The following is a 6,396-nucleotide window of genomic DNA, read 5'->3' on the forward strand; positions in this document are numbered from 1 at the left end:
GGCTCAGCTCCCGAAATCCCCGCCTGAGCGTTACTTCAGTGCTGGATTATGGCATCTCATTCGATTTTGACCGTAAATTTGACCAAATTCCAAAAAAAAAGGACAAAATCTCAAAAAAGAGGACAAAGAGGCGGCCTATGAGGACGCTTTCAAAAAAGACAAAAAAGAGGACAAATCCTCTTGAAAGAGCACGTATGGAAACCCTATCTAATAATGCAGATTTTGGTAATTTTCGATCGATGATCCACGGTAGACGGCGCTGGTTGTATTAAGGCAAGCATCGTATTCATGTACGCTGGGCGATGCGAAGCCCTAGTGGCCCAACCTTGAATACTGTCCAATCACTACTACTACCCAGGACGAGTGTGGCCGTCAGGCTTTCATAGTCCGACCGCGATCTGAGGCCGCATCGACGAGCCGGTATCCCGGGCACAAGTATGGTGGCGGAGGGACCAGTGGCCGCAGACGCCCCCTCTAAAGCCTGCTTGTGCCGTTTGCACCCGAGTAACGAGAGAAAAAAGGGGAACGCAAACGCTGAGCAACTGAAGCAACCGAAATGGGTGCTTTTGTGTCCCAAGACACAAAAGGACCCTGTTACGGCGCTTGTGACGCTTGGTGTTGTGGTGAAATTCCACAGTACTTGTCACATGCTTTACGAGGGGAGGTTTACTGCGGTTCCTCCATACCCCTAACAAAAATGAGACTAATAAAACCAATGTCCCCTCGTAACTTACGGTTTGAACCGACAACAATTACTACGCTATGGACCCTTGCACTGAATAAAAAGATTTTCGTCTGGTGTATGCGTGATCGAAAGCCTTTTGACTGACGGGAATTCCCAAAAACGTTATGATATGCAAATTGCGATTAGAATGTCTGGGTTCGGGTGCACCTTTTACATGGACTTTCAAAGTTCGTGTGATGTTGACATCTGCGTACAATGGATAGAGAAGCACATGAAACTTCTTTCATAGAGTCTTGCTGTCCTCACACAAAATACTGTAAGTAATGGGCAGATGCGTGAGACACACGATAAGGGTGAAGCTAAAATACTTTGTGAAGAATACATTTGTGTAGTCAGTAGATCGCGTACGTTTTGTCGCAGAGCAAATAGATTATAGTCGCCGCATGCCTCAGATGGTAGCTTGAAACGCCATACCGGGCATCCACGAACTTTGAGGGAAGCAGGTATAGTCCTTTTACGGGCTTCAAGATGAATCGGCGAGACCATTTCTATATCCCGGTCATCTCCTAAATAGTCATGGTATACGCCCCAAGTTTGAATGAGACAAGGATGAAAAACACAGGTTTCGTCACATTGCATTGGTCATAGTTACCTGCCTACACCTGCTGTGAACGATACTACCTTAACTGCCCACAACCCAGGTGTGGACAACTATCTAATTTGAGGTGTCTAATTACACCATAATTGGAGCGAAACGATGTTTCTGTTCTTTATTTCCAAGTCTAATGTAGCTTGTGAAATGCTTCTATGCTCCAATTTTAATTCTAATTTAATTTTTCTTTTCCCTGAAAATATTACAGGAGCACTGTACAGTGCGAAACGAGCCAAGTTTATTGTACGGACATTTGCCATTCTCATTCTCATGGAAATGAAGTCTGATTTTATACGAACTGGACTTGGGTCAATTTTCAAGTTTTAACGAAGTCGGTAATTCTAATTCTAGCCTAATTTGTAAAACACTATGTAGCTATAATTCTAATTCTAGTTTAATTTGTAAATAATGAAACTTTTCTAGTTTTCTAGCTCTACTGCTTATCAACAACGTTGGGCCTAAAAGACATTCTATCACAAATCACTTGATCCATATAACGAAATCGGTACTACTTTTCATGCCCTTCCTTCATGTGTTGACGAATTATCCTCCGCTACATATGAGTGTCTCGCAGACCATATGAGTGTCTCGCAGACTGTAAGAAAGGACAAGTATTATTCACTATTACCAGAGGTGGTCAAAGTAGTCAAGAAAGCTACTCAAGTAGAAGTGGAAGTAGCGACCAAAAAATCTACTCAAGTACGAGTAGAAGTACTTTTTCCATAAGCAGTTTAAAACTACTTGAAGTAGAAGTAGAATTGTCTGACTTTGAATATACTCAAGTAAGTAAGTAGTTGTAAAAACGATCGTAATTCGTTCGCATGGATTGTCAAAAGGTGAAAATTGAGCTATGCGAAACGTGCCGAGCTTGGTTCATATGGATGCATACAAGGAGGCATTCAATTTTCGACAGCATAAGCATCCGTCCGCATCATTGGATGAAAATGATAGTATTGATATGGAAATGCGATACTAATCCTCTGTTTAATCGAACAGCACGTTTTAGAAAATATCATGGTATGGCGCACTTCCGTATATTATAAGGCCCGCAGCTCAGTCGAAGGGCAATACGGAGAAGTTGTATAGGATACGGTGTAAACACTTTGCGCGATTAGTAAACGTTGATAAAAAATATGGTGGATCGTAAAAATGCCATATTGTGTAGCCTAATTTCCGGAAATTAAAGGCATGACTACACTTGCTTTTATACTTCAACATGTATGTTATCCAGACAAAAAAAACTTAATTAATTAGAACTCAAAATATATGATACTGAGAATTGTAAGTGAAATATTAATACTACTTCTAAAAGGGAAAATGTAGTGGTTCCCAACCTGAGAGGAATTTTCGAAATTTTTTAAGGGAGGAATTCCATTTTAGAATTGTAACGGATGTCCCAAATTGTTCATGTCCGTACTGTCATGTAGTTGTATATGTCAACCAGTTATTCCCGAACGTATGCTCCTTATGGCTGCTTTTTTGCTCGAAGTATGTTCAAATACTATTTGAAATCTCTTTTTCACATACAAATTTCCCTTAGTTTTTTTTTCAAACCAGTTCAGATGTGCTGCAGTTCGCAAGACCATTTTGTAGGCCAGCGACGGCTTCTCAATCAAATATATCCTAAGCGAGCAAATGTGCCGAATCTATCACAACAAGGCCTCCAGTGAAAGTATCTATCTTATATTTTAAAGTCAACATTTTCAGACAGTGACAAAATATTACAACGTCATCGATTCAAGTTAAAGAGATCGCTAGCATTGCTTTATTTTTAGTGAACATGCAGCTATACCCGAACGAAAAATGACATGTTAACTTGGTGCAATGTTACGTAATTGGTGTCCTAAATTTCAATGAGCTCCAGCAGGAAATCCGATCACGTACATTTTATATATCAGGGCTGTAACCAAGTCACGAGGCTCCGAGTCACGAGTCAATCTCACTTTTATAGTTTTGACTCACCATTGAGTCAAGTCCGAGTCCAAGTCACCAAGCAGAGGGTCGAGTCCGAGTCCAAGTCATTGTGTTGAATGCTCAGTTTCCAGTTGAAGTCTTGTTAAACCCAATTTTTAGAACTCTGTTTGGTGATATTGAATGATTTGGATTTATAACATATTAATTTTCCTCACTTTAAGCAGTTTCTTGTCGCATTTTCAAGTACCAGGATCAATATACGAAAATACAAAAGGGTGGTCAATTTACTGTTCTTCAGAATTACAATGAAATGTCGGTCTTGGCCGTTTTATAGTCTCGAGTCATATGGCTTGGTTCGAGTCATGCACGATGGCTCGAGTCCAAGTCGAGTCAATACACAGATTGTCTCGAGTCGACTCGTTTCAGTATGTTCAGTTCAGTATGTTTCAGAAAATGGTGACTCGAGTCTGGTCAATCCTGCTATACATGAAAGTACTAATCTTATTGGTCAAATGCACACCCAAAACTTTAGAAAAAATTCGCGAGACCAGTAAACTAATGCATACTGATTTTTCACAGCTGGTATATTAGCGATTGGTGCATGGTAAGCCGAAAACACAAATGGCAGTGTGGGGTCTGTTGAGTCAAGCCTTCCAGAAGTTGTTTGATTTGGACCAAGACCATTGATTTTGGAGGTCGACAAAGTGTTGTTACAGACCTGCTAGGAACAAACACTCGGCAACGCCCGTCTTATTCTCTTAGTCAACAGGTGTTTGCGCGGTAAAAATGACCTTTTTTAATCATCGGGAAGATTTCTCCTAAGGGGGGAATTTTGGCTTAATTTCGAAGGAGGCACGAGATGATAAAGGTTGGGAACCACTGACTTAACTTTTATGAAAATTTAATGTTGATACTCCGTGATACTCCGAAATTCCTCAGGCTATCTTCCTGATTGGAAGATTAAACTACTTCTACTTGACGAACAGAAAATAGCGAAAAGTAAGTAAGTAGATCACAGAATTTTACGAAGTAGAAGTAGCTAAAATCAGATCTATTTCAACAAGTACCAGAAGTAGAGGAAAACTACTTGAGTACTTCGAAAAAGTAGAAGTACTTCGTTACTGACCACCTGGGATATCATCGTAATAATTATTATATACAAAAATACAGAATTTATTCGCGTGGACCGTCCAGAAATTTATCAGCCGCATCTGGACCGCACACTGAATAAGATCGAAATATATTTGGCGGACCGGCTGGAAAGTTGACGCTGGCAGACACCGGAGGTTAATAACCACTCATACATAGTGAACGGATGTTACATTTATATCCTCGGACTGAACACGAAAATCGATCTCCTGCTAATCACTCTCTCCTTCTTCTCATTTTAGGTCTGTTGTTCAGCCAACTTAAACTGTTGGTAAAAGAGTCATAACTAGGGCAAGTTTTTGTTGCAGTCAAATCTGTGGAAAGTTGCACTTATCTTTCACAAAAGTTGTAGTAAAAAGTTGCATTTATTTTTCACAAAAGTTGCACTAAAAAGTTGCATTTATGGACAGGTTCCTTGAAATTATTAGGGTATGAGATACTCGAATCGATCCGTATCCAAGGCACTGTAGCAAAACTCAATTTTGGCGACTTCAACAATATCAAATATAGCCGGAAAAAATTGACCCAGTGAAAATATAATTTTAGGCGGTCTAGCCTGAATATACGTCAAATCAGAAAGGACCTCAAATTTAAACGACAGTGTAATAATCAAGCGATCTATTTACATATTGTGCCAAATATTTCAAGTAAAAAGTTGGTTTCATGAAAATGAAAATTACAAAACGTTTCATGAAAAATCGAAAAAAGTCGCAAAAAGATCCATGATAAATCGACAAAATTCCAAAACGTTGCATGTAAAAAAACAAGAAAAATTGCAAAAATTTGCGGTATAAGATTGATTCCTCCAAACAGCTTAAAACACCATACTGCATAACTTCTGAGTATTTAGAAAGCTGTGGAAGCTGTAAAAAAAAGTTGCAAAAACTTGCCCTGGCCATAACTGGGGCAAGTTTTTGTTGCACTAAAATCGTGAGAAGTTGCGAATTATCAGGACATGAGATAATCGAAAGGTTTTGTTCTATGACGCAACAGTCTAAGATTTGCACGGTGTTTGCTTGTTTCGTTTCTTTCTTCGCTATTCAATCGACCATGCATACATTTTTATGTTCGTTAGGTTGGAAACCTCCATGACTGCAAAGCTCAGAGCTGGTAAATTTGGTATACTTACCCTTTTAACGGACGGCATGGTGAGACCGCCAAAATTACATTATTTGCGGTACACCGCGAGAGAATAACGGAAAAAGTCAAACAGCAACGCGATAACCCATCAAACAAGTCAAATACCACATGCCAAACCCCCTATAAGGTCTGCAAACTTGACCCAAGCATTGCAGCAACACTCAGTGTTGGCCACAGTGTGACCAAGTGATAATGTAATTTTTGATGTTCTCGCCTGGGCGTCCGTCAAATGGGGAAGAACTTCAAAATTGAATAAATCAAGCAATATTTATCATAGTTCACGCACTGTCGTGCTTGGCTGGGGTTGTTGAACTTGCTTGCAAGGCATTGCGTCATAGATAACATTGAGATGCGTATAATCTATCCCATAGCTCTTCGTTAAGCAAATCATAGAGAGAACCATACGATAAATAGTTTTATAGAATGTTTTATAAATCACTCATTTACATTTTGCGCAATACTCGATAAAAGTTTCAGTAAAAAGTAGCATGAAAAAGGAAGTAACATTCCTTCAAGGAGTTCCAAACATCATAGTACATAAATTCCGAGCATCTAGGAAGCTCCCGTAAGCTGTTAAAAAAAGTTGCAAAATCTTGCCCTAGTCATAACAAATAATTGTGTCTCATAATAAAGCGACATATAGCATGTAGGCGCCACTCTCCTAATCAACGTCTGAGATTTGGGATTCTAACGCCTCTTTACCTGAGATGTAACTTTATTTCTTGGGTAACATGCCGGAGCACCATATAATTCCGCCTGGCCATGTTACATTGGCGATGTTTATTTGCCTCACCTGACAACGGTCAAAACGAAAATGAGTAGGCCTACATCCCTGTTTATGAGGACTATTCTCACC

The 6,396-nt window shown here is 39.7% G+C and overlaps 1 protein-coding gene across 1 annotated transcript in view; it reads right to left on the minus strand.

The window, feature by feature from the left end:
• The window catches only part of LOC145434849 (uncharacterized), a 262,689-nt gene that overhangs the window by 153,410 nt on the left and 102,883 nt on the right, over positions 1–6,396 (minus strand). The window lies entirely within an intron of this gene.

This window comes from Botryllus schlosseri, chromosome 3 (assembly GCF_051294905.1).
Source record: "Botryllus schlosseri isolate E-star chromosome 3, Bs_hap1, whole genome shotgun sequence".
Classification (NCBI taxonomy): domain Eukaryota; kingdom Metazoa; phylum Chordata; class Ascidiacea; order Stolidobranchia; family Styelidae; genus Botryllus; species Botryllus schlosseri.